Genomic DNA, 15543 nt, shown 5'->3' on the forward strand with positions numbered 1-15543 from the left:
GCCGCTGGCCGCTCATTCCCTGCTAAGCATAATCAGTCAGTGCAAGGGTCCCGGGTGAGGGACGGGAGAGCTCAGGTGTCTGGGATCCGGGGAGCTTAGCAGCAGTTGGAAAAGCGCTTCCCTCCCAGTGGGAATCTCTGAAAAGGATGAGGAGTACGCTGTTTAGTCCATCTCCTCAGAAAGCGCTGCCTCCAGCGTGCCCTCCTACCCCAATCGCTCCGTGCTCCCACTTCCCCAAACTGCATAGGCCAGTGGATGCTTGTCTCGCTGCCCAGATCTCCAGACTGCTTCTTCCCGAATCTGCCGGGAAACGCTGATGCCTCTGGCTGGGCACGCTGCTTTTACCCAGGCCGGGAGTTTCTGAAGGACCGCTCAGTGCGTGTGTCCTTTGGGTGGAGAGGGGATGAGGGAAGAGAGTAGCAGCCCAGAAGGACAACTTGGAAGGGGGAGTGCTTTTTTGTCCTCTCGAATTTTCGCTCAGGTCCTTAGGCAGTTCGACCTTTCCTGCCCTCTCTTATTCAGTCGGCCTCCAGGGGCTGCAAGTCCGTGAGGAGAAGAAGAGCGCTCTTTGAAACAGAGAAAAAGGACGCTGGAGGACTGAAGACCCAGGGGAGAGAAAGGGTCAAATCCTATGTCTTCAGGCTGTAAAGAGAGAGGAGAAGTTAAGGTGATGGGGAGAAAGAAACCCTATCACCCAGTCACAGGGCTTAGGGATTCTCTCTAGCGGGGAAATTCTAGAAACCTCTGGGTGTGCAATGGTGATAGTCCCTTGCCCCATAAAAACCATCAAAGCAGAAACCAGAACCCAAGGAACCACCAAGACAGGGGAAGTTCCCTGCAAACGATTCTTTGGGTCCCAAAACGAGGCTTCCTTCCCGTAAGGTTCCCCACTCTCACCACCACCCCGCCGCGCATTTCCTCCTACTCCTGTCTTTTCTCGTATTTATTTTGAAATGCCTGAAGATATTAAACCGAGCCGATTTGGAGAGAAGTAAGGGACCTCAGCCCAAGGGCCGGACTTATTCCTCTCTTATAATAATCTTTTGATCTTTGAGGGAAAAAAAGTTACTAAAACACTTTCCCAGTGCGTATACTATACCTTTATATTCATATATAAATACTAGTGTAAAGAAAGTATTTTTTTTTAAATTGTGATTGGATCCAGGTAAAGGACTTCGCTGAACTTTGTGTTTGGACACATTAAATGCAACCTTTGAGGCAGAAGTCTTTAAAATCGTCTAACGCCCCCTTCCAGAACCCTTTCTTAAGTCGAGAATCTAATGGGATGTCCACAGTTTATTATAACTCACACCCATCCACCCCCAAGGAAACAAAGCTGAAATTCTGTGCTTTGAGGTATTATTCTAAAAAGAATTGGAGGCAAGCACCGGGTGTAAGAGTTAAAACATCTGCTCAAAATAGTTATTTACCCACTTCTCCCCATTTTAATACAAGTTAAACAAACTGCTCAAAAAGGGTCATGTCGTCTAACTGAGTCAGGGGCTGCTCTGTTTATGCTCTGAAACTCATCTTTGGGCCCTATGACTTTTCAATGTTTAAGTGACATGTAAATAGAATAAGGTCACAGGTGATTGACAAGTTCAAGCTACTTAGCTCAATTATCAAAGTTTTATTTTCAAATCAAGTTCAGTTTGATTTTTCCTGCCTTACCCTAAGCCATCTTAGAAAATCCAATAAAACGAGACACTTTACTCCAAATCCTACATAAAGAAAGTATCCTATATTATTTCTTTATAAGAATTTTTTGTGATATGTGCCCCCTTTAATGGTTATCTGGTTACCATATCTTTCCAACTAAATTTAGAAATATAGCCCACAGGTTACACACACACACACACACACACACACACACACACACACGCAGCAGCATCATAATTACTAACTTTTGGAAGCTTTTGAAAGCAAGCTTTGCATATAGATATTGTTTCAAAAATTCTCCTCTCATCCTCTTCCCCAGTTGAAATACACTAGCTGAATTTTTAATATATTTGTTCCAACTCAGAGTTTAGCAAACAACATGCTTAGGTCTCAACAAACTAAGACACGATCCACAAGTGTAAATAGGCTAAGACAAAGTTTAAACCTAATATCTTATTCCAGCATTTGCCTATGTATTATTTAGTAGATATCAAAGCTATTTAGATATATTAAAATCTAAAACAAAGCTATTCAGATCAAGACTCAAACCACCACATCTGGAAATGCTTCCCTTCCTCCTATCTCTCTCTTTTTTTATTTTTTGACAGAGAAAAAACTGAAATATCCCATACTACCATTAGATGATACCATCAGCTTTTAATCAGCAATGTGAACTCCTATTTAAATTTACAGGATGAATCTTTATTTCATTCATCTTTTCTTTCGGGGGGGAAAGTGAAACAGGAGAACCGACCTTATTAATTATAAGATTGATGGGGTGAAGAAAGCCAAAAGAATTTGGCTTGCAAATTATTTTGAGAGATATGAATATGTATGACTATACTAGGAACCATAGTCATAAACTCTGAATATGGGGCTTTGGACTGACTCTGTCTCCAATGGATTAAATTAGAGTTCAGCCTCCCCAAACCTGACACAACAAAAGTAGAAATGTTTGAATCAGAGCCAGGGTAGGCTCTCATCATATTTGGAATTGGGGTATCTGACCAATTTTGTTGTATAGGTGCAACATGGAAATGGCAGAATGGAATTCCTGCAAGATAGAGGATCAAGCTTCACCCAGAATTCCAGGGGACCCCCCCTGGAGAACTCTGGGTAAGGGGACAGTTTGAAAGCAGTTAGGAACAGTTGGTTCTTGGGGATGAGGCTTGATCCTGTATCTTGCAGGAATTCCACCCTGCCATTTTCCATGTTGCAGTATCCCAAACTGCCTCAGCAAGCAGAGCGATCTGCTCACCTCAACCCCCCAGGAACCAACTGTTCCTAACTGCTTTCAAACTGTCCCCTCACCCAGAGTTCTCCAGGGGGGGGTCCCCTGGAATTCTGGGTGAGGCTTGACCCTATATCTTGCAGGAATTCCACCCTGCCATTTTCCATGTTGCAATAGGGTCTTGATTTCTGACAGCCTATATCACAAGTTTAAATAGTCTTTTTATGATGAAAGATACTTACCCACAATGTCTTTGAGAAAATCTTGCTTCTGGGATTCTTTGATCTTTGTATTTATTTTAAACCATATACACAAAGCTATGAGAAGCAGTTTTAAGTTGATAATATTATTTCTAGTTAACACACATGAAATATAAAGCATACATTTTGCTTTGTTAAAAGAGAACACACAAAAATGGCCCATAGTTCTTTACTTTGAAAAACTAAACTAGATATAAGTAGTAGCATGTGGTAAATTGAGAGTGGTAGGGGGAAAAAATAAAATACAGCATAGCAGAGAAAGACGTTGGGGGCAAAGTTTATTCTTTTAGGCAAACAATGAAGATTTAATTTAGAGTTTTTAAGGAGTAGGTGATAGAGGAAAGGATGAAATTTGAATGACAGTAGGGAAAATAGGCATTTTAAGTCTTTTTTAAACCTTCAACTTTTCCTTCTCTCTTGATATAAAATCTATTTTGATCAGTTTCCTCTTTATGGAAAAGGGACTTCAGGATATGAGTTTCTCTAAGGAATACACTACTCTGACTCCGAGGTTAGTTTTTGGAAGTAAAAAAGGGAAGAGAAAAGAAAGAAGAAAAAGGATTTTTCAGTGGATAGATCAACACTTACCTCCAAAATGATCCACTCTGACTTAAGATCTAGCATCCCTTAGATATTTTGAAAAGGAAGATAAAAATGCTTTAAAAATGAAAATGCTAATAATGATGCTGAAAAGCACAAGCAGATTATTAAAAAGTATCTCTAGAATTTTATGAATGACTCCCAGGTACTCACATTCTTACCACAACTTTTTGTTGTTGTTGTTGCAATATTCAAGCTAAACTGATATATATATATATATATATATATATATATATATATATATATATATATATATATATATATATATACTGTCTCAATTTGGAACAGTCTATTCTCTGTAAGGAGATAATTTAGGGGGGGAAACATATACACACCAAAAGGAAGAAATGATACCATTTGTTAACAATTTGCTTAAATCACAAACCCTGAAATCAATGTATCTCCTATCAACCAATCAGTAGATATAATAAAACTCAGCTACATTTGTTTATCAATAGTGGCACTAAAATAAAGCTATTATATTCAGTTTAAATGTCCTTCAACATGTTGCAGCTTCACAGGATGATGCTGTTCTAAGAGCACTATGAGTTAGTTGTCATGTTTCAGCTGTTTCTATAGCCCCCAATGCTCTGAAAACTCAAAGCAGAATGCTTCCCTTTTCTGCCCTTCGAATTAAAACAATACTTATGATATTACATGGAGGCTTTCCTACTGATGTTTATTCTCCCCGGGGCTCTGACAATGAAATTCTTATTAAATAATAATAAGATATTGACTAGTCTTTTCTGTCAATATGAAGATTTGTTGATCTGTGAAGTTTGTATTGATGAGGCAAGAGTGAGGTCAACAGACAATCTGGAGGGTAAATAAATCTTGATATTGACATAGAAACAAACAGTATTAATAGTTATACTAGCCTTTTTGGAGGTTATTAGTTACATGCCAGCACATCCAATCAACATAGACAGAGAGAATACAAACAAACAGAGTCAGAGGGAAATACCACAGAGTATCCAAAAATGTCCAACAAGGACATTTAAATTAATACTACTTCTTTACCTTCAGCAATGAAAAATTGCTCCTCAATAATCTCCCCCACCTGTCTCCTCTCTTCACCCCGAATTGAATCATACATATGCTCCATATTTTTTACATTAAGGAGAATCCTATTCATGCCTGAGATGATCTTATATTTATGATGGCCTCTTCTGTCAAATTGTTATTTCTGTAGCTTGCTGTCAAAAATGTCACTCAAAGTTTTCCTTTCCACCTCTCTTTACCCTCTGTCACAGTAACTTAGAGGGTCCAATCGAAGTGGAATCTATTTAGCCTACAATATACAAGTGAAAGAACTCTCTCTCTCTCTGTCTTTCTCTCTCTCTCTCTCTCTCTGTCTGTTTCTCCCTCTCTCCCTCTCTACCTCTTTCCTCCTCCTCCTCTTCCTTCTCCTCCTCTCTCTGTCTCTGTCTTTTTTCCTCTTCTTTCTTTCTTCTCTGTCTCTCTCTGTCACACAGACACACACCCTGAGTCACATCTATGTCTTTCTCTGTCTCCCCTAACTTTATCTTCTTGTATTTCTGAGTGGAATCTCTAATTTCTCCAAAGTTTAATCATTTTACTTTTATAATAAAAACATATTTGAATTTAGCCTGACTATAAGTTACACTTCTATTTCATATTTTAGTTGATAATAGCACAAATAACACCACTTTCCAAAAATCTTTGAGAACAAATGAAAAATACTCAGTTTTTAAAATAATGAATTGTGCATGTGAATAAAGCAAAAATCTCAACAGATTTAAATATTCTTCCCTTTTCAGAGTACTCTCATCCTTGGTACATTTTTCTTTTTATTTTTTGATAAATACAATAGATGTTCATTAAACCAGAAAATTTTTATTAAGGGTTCATAAAAACTGGTAGGTTTTCAGCCAGATGTGCCCCGAAATGGTTCAGTGAATTTAGTGGATTTTGTCATTTTTGTTCTCTATTGCCCATGTTTTAGTGGAATAATAAGCAACTCTAGGACTGACTCATTTGAGGCCCCGCATGTATCTCTCCCTATGTTCTGCATCAGTATTATTATGAAATAGTATTTATCAATGATCTAAATATAGTGGTTCAGAAACCAAATGAATAAGTTAACTTGATCCCACCATCTAGAAGTTTAATAGTCCATGGAAAAACACATAGAAACTTGTTCAAATAGAGTATTGTATGAGAGAGATGATGTAATAGTAACAATCTAGAAGTCCATGAATAAGCAAATATTTACACTCTGTGTAGAGCTTAGTATTTGTGTTGTTGTTTTTAATGTCAGCTAGGTAGTTGAGGTGAAACAAACAATCACTTTACTTTCTTTTTTAATATATATTTTTTATTACATTTGAGTTCCAAATTGTTTTCCTTTCTCCCTCCCTCCCAAATCCACACTAGAAAAGGCCAACATTTGATATAGTTTTTTATGAAGTTATATAATACATACTTCCATATTTCTTTCTCTGGAGGTGGATAGCATCTTCCTTCATAGGTTCTTTGTAGTTGAACTGAATATTCATATAACTTGGAAAAGCTTAGTTATTCAAATTATATTGCATTTACTTTATATAATATTCTCTTGATTCTGCTCATTTTACCTCCATTATTCCATGTAAGCCTTCCCAGGTTTTTCTGAAAGCACCCTGCTTATCATTTCTTATAGCACATAAGTACTTCATCACAGTCATATACCACAACTCGTTCAGGCTTTCCCCAACTGATGGGCAACCCCTCAATTTCCAGCTCTTTGCCTCGACAAAGAAAGATACTATAAATAACATAGAACATAGAAGTTTCTTCCCCTCTTTTCTCTGATCACCTTGGAAAACAGACTAAGAGTGGTATTCCTGAACAATAGGATACACTTAATCTTCTCTCAGTCAAGAAAAACTTTGTGGAGAAAGTGGCATTTTAAGGGTCCTATGGAGAAATGAAAGGATCATGGTATTTTGAGAAGTTTGACACCTTGTGATATTCTTATGTACAAGATGATTTGGGTTAGATGATAGTAAAAGAGGATTCAGAATTCTTGGAAAGATTAGTCCAAAATAATAGGTGTTAATGGATGGATATCATTATGGAAAAGAATCTGTGAATAGAGAGCTCCAAGAATCTGTCTATGAATCTAAGCTGCTGAATATTTTTTCATCAGTGAAATAAGGACTTATCAATCAAATTTATCAATCAAAGTTAGGAAGAATAGTTCATCGATTAGAAGCCAGAATTAGGATTCAAAATTCTCCACCAGCTAGAATAAGTCAGATCTAAAAGGAAGAAAATAGTATTACTGAACCAGAAAGAACTAGTCCGTCTGGTTTGTGGCCAGTAATTCTTGAACATTAAATGCCTTCCTTTTTGATTAAAAATATATACCTCTTTAACAATCTCCCCTGATAGCCCATTTTCATGTTTTATAAGTCTTAGAAAACATGTGTGAACAACAAAGCTTTCTCATTTTTAAAACATTTCAATGAGTAGAAGCAGTTTGCGGAAGTTACATAGTAAGTAAGAAAGACCACTAGACTAGGAGTCAGAAGCCCTGGGTTCTAACCCCACCTTATGTCATTAATTAGCTGTGTAACCTTGGGAAAGTCATTTAACCTCTTTGGTTTCAAATAATGTGAGGGCATTGAATGAGATGGTTTGAAAGACTTCTTTCGTCTATAATGTTCTATGATTATTTCTGGGCTTTTGATAGCTGAGATTCTAGAAAGGAAAGCAGAAACGTTAGCATGGGTTCATCAGGATAGTACTTGCCACATTAATCCCATTTCTTTTCTGGACACTACATTGGTGAATCAGAATTATTTAGGCATAGCATATGTAGATTTTGTCAAAATGTTTGACAATTTGTATTATTCTTATGGACAAGATGATTTGGGTTAGATGATAGTAAAGGAGGATTCAGAGTTCTTTGAAGGATTAGTCCAAAATAATAGTGGTTAATGGATTGCTATCATTGTGGAAGACAATCTGTGAACAGAGCGCCCTAAAGCTCTATCCAGGAGTCTAAGAAGTTGAATAAGTTTTTCATCAGTGAATTAAAAACTTATCAATAAAGTTAAGAAGGATAGTTTATAGATTAGAGGCCAGAGTTGGGATTCAAAAATCTCCACTGATTAGAACAAGAAGATAGATTTAATAAGAAGAAATTTAGCAGTGATTAGTATGAACTTTTACACTTGGATTCAGAAAACCAACTTATATAAATTCAGGTTGGAATAGAAAACAATTTGGGTGGAAAAGGTGTAAGTGTTTAAGATTATTTCAAGATCAATATGAGTCAACAATGTGAAAGAGCATCTAAGCAATCCAAGATTGCTAATCTAGTTTTATGTTATGTTCATAGATATGTAGTATCCAAATGAAAGAAATAATTACTATGCTACACTCAGCCCATTTCTGACTCATTTCCAGAGTACTGTCTGCAGTTCTGAATATCATAGTTGAGGCAGGATCTTGACAAACTATAATACATCAGGAGGGGGTACCCAGGATGGTGAGATAAATGAGGATCCTGTCATACAAAGATTGGTTTGAAATAACTGGGGGTGTTTAACCTAGAGGAGAGAAAACTCAGAAACTTGTGAGACATGAAGCCAGGAACTTCCTGCTAAGACTGAATCCTACCTTAGATGTGGTTGACATGGACAAGTCATTTAATCTCTTTCAGCCTCAGTTTCTTCATCTGTAAAATGCTATAATAGCACACACTTCAATGATTTTTATGAGGTCATAAAAATCAAATAAAATAATTTTATTTCTCTCTCTATATAAAACTTCACAAACTTGAAAACACCATAATAAAAATAATAGCTAACATTTATATAATATTTACAATGAGTCAGGCACTATCCTAAGCACTTTTTAATTATTATTTCATTTAGTTCTCAAAGTGATACTGGGAGGCAGGTACTCTTACTGTCTCCATTTTACATATGAAAAACTGAGGAAAACTGAGATTAAATGACTTGCCCAGGGTCACTTGGCTAGTAAGAAGAAAGATAGAACCAGCTGTTTCAAGAGACAGGATTCCTTTCACTGCAGATCTCCAAGTAGAAGTTGCAAGATCTCTTGCCGGAACAGTTTAGAGCAGAGATAGTTGGCTCCGTTGGCTGGCAGGATACATGTGGCCCATAACACTCCTGAGTGGGTCAAGCCAGATTAAAATGTAATTGGGAAATATTTATTGAAATAAATAAAAATACAATGGAACACGTATAATATTATTGGGTTTTCTAAGTCAATATGTAGCCATCAGGGGGGTTTTGTGGGTCCCATTTCTATTTGATTTTGATACTAGTGTTGTAGAAGGCTTGCTGTTGAAGTAAAGGTTGAACTAGATAACTCTATCCAATTTTGAGATGCTGTGGTTCTAAGGTTTCTCTCTATGTCTATGACTTTTTGATTCATGTGGGTTTTTTTTAAGGCATTCACAACTAGACTTACCTCAAAGCCTTCCTGAAGAGTGCACAACATCAGGATGCCAGTTTGGTGGGCAGCATTTCTACTTGCCACCTTGACCTCTTTTGTTTCCTTCTCTCCTTCCTCTTCCGCCTTTTCTTCTTCCTTCTCTCCCTATCTCATTCAGACTAGAAGTACAGGGGCCACACATTGCCCAGTCCCACAGTCGATTAGCATAACTAAAGCTTTAACCTACTTTGTTTTCTGGACTTGGACCAGTTCTTAACTCCTTAGTCAGCCTGCTGGGTCTCTGCTCCAATAGTTTACCACATTGGTGCTAGAATTAGTGTGGAAACCAATTAGCTTTAACTCTTTTGTGTCTCAGAACTCTCCAACTCAGGAGATCCACCTGCCTGATCCTTTGTAGCTGCAGGATCTAGAGACATGTGCTGCCATACCCAACTCTCTTTTTTCTCTCTTAGTTCTTTGAATTCCCAATTGCTCAGAAGCAATTTATCCAGCTTCAAAGTATAATGAATAGTGGAGGTATTTTTAAGGAGGAAAATACTGTCCATCACTGCTTAGTCATTCAAAGACTCGGGCTGTAAAGACAAGATGTGAACCTGCTCTGCCAGATATCCTGAAAACTGCAGTGATTTAAATCATGCCTTCCACTGCCATCATTTTCCCCAACATAACTGGGAGCTCTTTGAGAGAAGGGGCTGGTGTTTACCTTTCTTGGCATCGCAAGTGCTTAAGCACAAGGCCTGGCACATTCTAGGTGCATAATAAATGTTTTATTGACTTATTAACTGAATAGTGATTGTCCTGTTCCTCATCTTGACTTTCTTCATGGGTCCTCAGTAGTCATACCTTGCATGTCTCTATAGACTCTTTCAAGGTGACTAGGCAAAACTGTAGAGTAGACTATGTCTGTGACATTATCACAGGAGTAATCAGGTAAAGGACAGGAATCTGTGACTCTTAGAGGAGAGACAGACCCCATTCCCTTTTTGGGGGGTAGCAACAAGGAGTGAAGACTATTATTAGAACTCCTAGAAAGAATATTTTGAACCTTTCTCTTATTCCTAATCTTTACTTTCTCTCAAGGGTTAATAGCAGTGTCCAGCTTGCTTCTACCCAGCACAAGGGGAGCAGAAGTGATCTGAATCTGAATATCAATACTCTTCATTACCATTTGTGTGATTTTTGATCAGGCCACTTCATCTTTCCAGGTCTCAGTTTCTTCTTTTGTAAAATGTGGGATAATATTATTTGCCCTGCTTGTTACTTGGATGTTGTGAGGCTTAAATGAGATAATAGCTGACATTTTTTCCCCAGTAGAACTTAACTTTCTCATGGTCAGGGACAGTTTTTAATTTTTGAATTTGTATGTCAAGTATTAACACAGAACCTTGCACTCTGTAGGGGATTAATAAACACTCATTGAATTGTCTGAAAAGTCAGAAATCACAAATTATAAGTGCTTCTCATCAATTTTTAATAAAATATCAAAATTGTATAGAGGAAGCTTTGTTCTTCAGTTACATATTTAAAAAAAACATCTGGTCTGCAAATCATCGTAAGTCTTGTAGGAATGGGCTTTCTTTTCAGAAAGTTCTTCCTAGCATTTAATCTACATCTTTCCTGTTATAAATTAAGCTCCATCTCTCTTCCTGGATACTGACACTAAGAATTTTTAAAAATTAAGTTCCCTATTGGCTTTCTCTTCTAAGTTTTAGTCTAATATGAGAGAAATGACAGAAATAAGGTGTTGTAGGAGAGAGCACCAGACAGAGTATGAGATTAGAGTTGCTAGGAATCTTCTGAAAGTCTAGAGCATAGACAAAAAAAAGACTAGTACCTTAGTATTTTAAAATGATAGTTCTTTCTAGGAGCTAAAAATACTTTATGAAGATACTTGTCACTTTATACATTCTCTTTCATCCATGGCCACAACATCTTTGACTCTTCCTTCCCTGGACTAAAATACTTAGCAGATATCTTATGTGGGTTCTATTCCCACAATATCTCTTGCTTTTTTCTTTATTATTTTCACTGCCTATGAATTTTAGTGGCTCTGTATCAAGTCTAGTATCAAATAGAAAGTCTTCTGTTTGGCTTCCAGAACCCTTTACAACCTCCTGGCCCCCTCCTACCTTTCCTGTCACATCTTACACCTTACTTTTCTATCTGCCCACTCCTACCTCCCTGCCATGATTCAGTTTGCTATTTCTGGTATAAAACACTCCTCCAGATGCTGGATATTTTCACTGGCTATTCTTCTTACCTGGCATATTCTCCTTTTTCAGCTCTACCTCCTGGCTTTCTTCAAGTACCAGCTTCTATGAGAAACCCTTCCTGCTACTCCTTGATGATACTATAACTTCCATTTACAGATTATCTCTAGTTTATTCTAGTTGTGCATGGTTATTTCCGTGTTGCCTTCTGCCATTAGAATATAAACTCTGTTGAGAGAAGGAACTGTCCTTTGCCTTTCTTTGTAGCCTGAGCACTTAGCACAGTGCCTGGTACATAGGAGATGTTTAATAAATAATTACTGTCTACCAACAACCACCATTCTTATCAACCCTCCCTGGGACTATTGCAGTGACCTATTTACAGCTCTCCTGTCCTTCAGTTTCTTTTCTTCCCTATAATCCATCCTTTACATTCTCCTGTCTTTCAGTCTCTTCTTTCTCTATAATCTATCCTCTACACCAGGGGTGGGCAACGTATGGCTCTCGAGCCATATCTAGCTCTTTTGAGGGCCAGATATGGCTCTTTCTGCAGGAGCCATGAAGTCAATTTTTTTTCAGGCTCTGTTACAGGGGCGCGCACTGTGAGCACTGTATGGCTCTCACAAAATTACATTTTAAAAAATGTGGCATTTATGACTCTCATGACCAAAAACGTTGCCGACCCCTGCTCTACACTGTTGCCTGATTTATCTTTCTAATGCATAAACTGGATCATGCTTTTGAACTCCTCGAAAAATCTTCATGGACTTCACGTTGCCTACCAAATAAAGTACAAACTCTTTAGCCTCATATTCAAGGTCTTCTACATAGCATCATCTAACTCTCTGGTCTTCTGTCACACTATTCTCTCTCTCAATCTCTAACCAGATTCAGTTGTTTTTTTTTTCTCATCCCTTCAGTATGTTTTGGGCTCTTCTGCTTCTGCACCTTTGATCTTACTCTTTCCTAATATGCAATGGATTTTATCCCTCCCTTCCTAATTCAAGAAGTTAGAGTCAAGGTAAGGAGTATTGGAAACACATGGATAGAAACCTAAGATGTACTAAAATAGTTATCCACACCTGAATTAGTACATTTGTCAAGTACATGAGAATACCTTGTTCACCCTTGGATATAAAGCAATGAGCAGGTTAAATGGGAAATGGGTTATGGAGTAGGAGAAAGGGAGGATGGCAATGGATTATTCACAATCACCCTTTTAGCATAACTGGTCACTTCCAAGCTGGATCTCAGATGTAAGACAATCCCATAGGACTCAGGGTGACTGTATCACAAAAGTGACAAAGAAGGAATGAATGAAAAAGATGTTCTTATGTCAGTAAAACATAGATAAGTTCTCTAGTCCTCAATTTTGTGTCTTTTCTTCGAATTCACAAATGAACCACTACACCCCTATCTCTACCTTTCATTAAAGTATAGCTCCTTGCTATCTCCCAAAAGAAAAATTTCCTCAGTCTTCAGTCAGGTCAACAAGCAGTAACTCTCCTAAGTTCCCTTCTAAATCTAAACCTATTATCTTTCTTGCCTTCAGCTGGAATTGATTCCCTTTCTTGTCTTCATCTGACTTCCCAGCACTTTGGGCTAGGAAGCACTTTCCTTGTGTACTCACCATATTCTAATTTACACTTGATCTGTGTTCATGTCTAATAATGTGGTTCCTTTCGTATGCTCCCCAAATAGCAAGGGCTTATTTATATTTGCATCTCCTCCCCACCCCACCCAGCGGCTAAGTGAATAGAGCATTGCACATAGTAGGCACTTAAAAAGGTTTGATGAGTGACGGAGTCCATGAATGAAATCTTTGTTAGCTAGGCAGAAATGATTTTGTTTTGTCCATCAAACCTCTTTACAATGGAATTATTTACCTTTTTCTGAAGTTGTCATCCTTTAAAATCAATTTCATCCTTTGAGTCTGACAAATGGCTGGCTCGGCAGCATCATTAATAGAAGCATCAATTTTAGAAGCTATACTTCTGGAAGTGGAATAAAAGGGAGGTGTTACCCAGAGTTTAAGATACCCACTGGTAATGAGGGTATTTGAGTGATAGTAATTGGCAAGGAGAAAGAACTTAAAGATCTATCTGGAGACCTACCATCACAGTCTCTGGGCACCCTGCCAGACACAGGCTAAAAACAGTATGTAAAATGGTAAGAAAAATATGCTATTGGGTTTCTTCTTTGCTATAAATGTCATTGGTCAGAGGTTAAAGAGATATTCCTGAATCATAACTTCTAGACTTCTTGTTCTATGACTGGGGGAAAACTTGACTAAACAGGTGCTTTAGATAACTCGAATGGATTTCCAGAAACAGGAAATGGGGCTTTCTCTCTACAACCCAAACTACTACTCCAATTCCTGGCCTGCAATTCCCTCAGCTGAGGGAATTGACAGGAAAAATATATCTATTTGTGCTTCATTCCGGTACTGTACTTTCAGATCAGTATTTTTAAATGTACCCCACCCCCATCTGATGTGAAAAGTCTGTACCTCGGGGGCAGTGGATTGAGAGCCAGGCCTAGAGATGGGAGGTCCTAGTTTCAAATCTGGCCTTAGGCACTTCCCAGCTGTGTGACCCTGGGCAAGTCACTTGACCCCCATTGCCTAGACCTTACCACTCTTCTGCCTTGGAGCCAATACACAGTATTGACTCCAAGACGGAAGGTAAGGGTTTAAAAAAAAAGTCTGTACCTCGATAACCTTGAAGATGTCCATTTTATCTGATGTGAACTGCAAATTTTTGCAGTTTTTTTCAAAGCTTTTTATTTAGATTTACCACAGAAAACCGTTAGTGACTGAATATCAAAATGGTGATATTTCATTCTCCACTGGTCTCACCTCTAAATAGAGAAGGAATCACATTATTATGGGGGATAATCAAGAGAGGGAAGGATACCAGTGGGGGATCCTGAGCTATAGCATTAGAAGAACATACTGCAACCCCTCACAGCTACCGTATAGAACACTGAGGGTTGATATATCATGGGATGTCTGGGAAGCAAGCCTGTTACTGTGAGACGGGTTAGGAAGAGTCGCCCCAGAGCATGCTACAACAGTCTATAGTTTCAAAGACACTTAACATGTTCATTCCAGCTATCAAATTGCTTACAAAACCCAAAACAACTAGTCAATTTGGTCAATTCAGTTAAGCAATATAGCCCACCCAGTGAATAAATCTGTCATACTATGAGCTTAAATCGCCTGGTCATTTATTTGTTTGTTTGTTTGTTTGTTTATTTATTTTAATTGCCTGGTTATTTGGCTTCACTCATTAAGCAGGATATCCTGTGTAGACGAGAGATAGAGGGAAATAGGGTGTGTGATGTATTAATCACCAAAAAAAAATCCTAAAATTAAATTGGAAGAAATGTCCTTACTACATAGGTCTTTAAAATTGTATCTAGGTGGTATTTGATAAAAATACAAAACTATTACCACTCTAGACATTTTAGAAGTAACTGAATGAATATTGTCAGACAGCTTAGATCAGTGGGCCATTTATTTTAGTTTTGATCTGTCTTCTCTTTTATCACCCAAGCCCTATTAGTTTGATTCTTTGAATTTATAATTTAGGAAATTAGTTACAACTATTACTTTCCCAAGGGTTAAAGCTGGATAAGAGAAGGATAAATAAGCCTAAGTAGCGGAAAAAGTAGAGTTCCAGTTCTACAGATTAAATATGAAATTAAAGTGGAAAACTATGTAAACAGATGAAGGATGATTTTCATGCTGTGGAAACCCTGACATATTAGGAACTTTGGTAGTGAAAAGGTTGCACATAAAAATAAATAATAAATAAGTCAAAAGATGGGTTTCTCTGTCATGTGAAGGAAATACGAAATAACATGGAGACCTTATATATACAAATGCATTTGTCTTTCTGACCTACTGAATCTTGATTAGAATTTTGTCAGTGAGATTACAATTTGGTGGAATTTCTGAATCTCAATTGTGCTGTCAATGGATCATTCTTTCTGATAATAAGGTAGCTAGTGGTCCCTGAGAGAAGAGGGAAAAAACAATTGGCTTATGAAAGCAGGAACATGCCCTGAAACCTAGACCTGACTCTTGGCAGGGACCCAACTTCCTCCAAGCATTTGCCATCATTATGATTTTTAAAAATTGTTTGAG

Source organism: Gracilinanus agilis, chromosome 2, assembly GCF_016433145.1.
Source record: "Gracilinanus agilis isolate LMUSP501 chromosome 2, AgileGrace, whole genome shotgun sequence".
NCBI classification, from domain to species: domain Eukaryota; kingdom Metazoa; phylum Chordata; class Mammalia; order Didelphimorphia; family Didelphidae; genus Gracilinanus; species Gracilinanus agilis.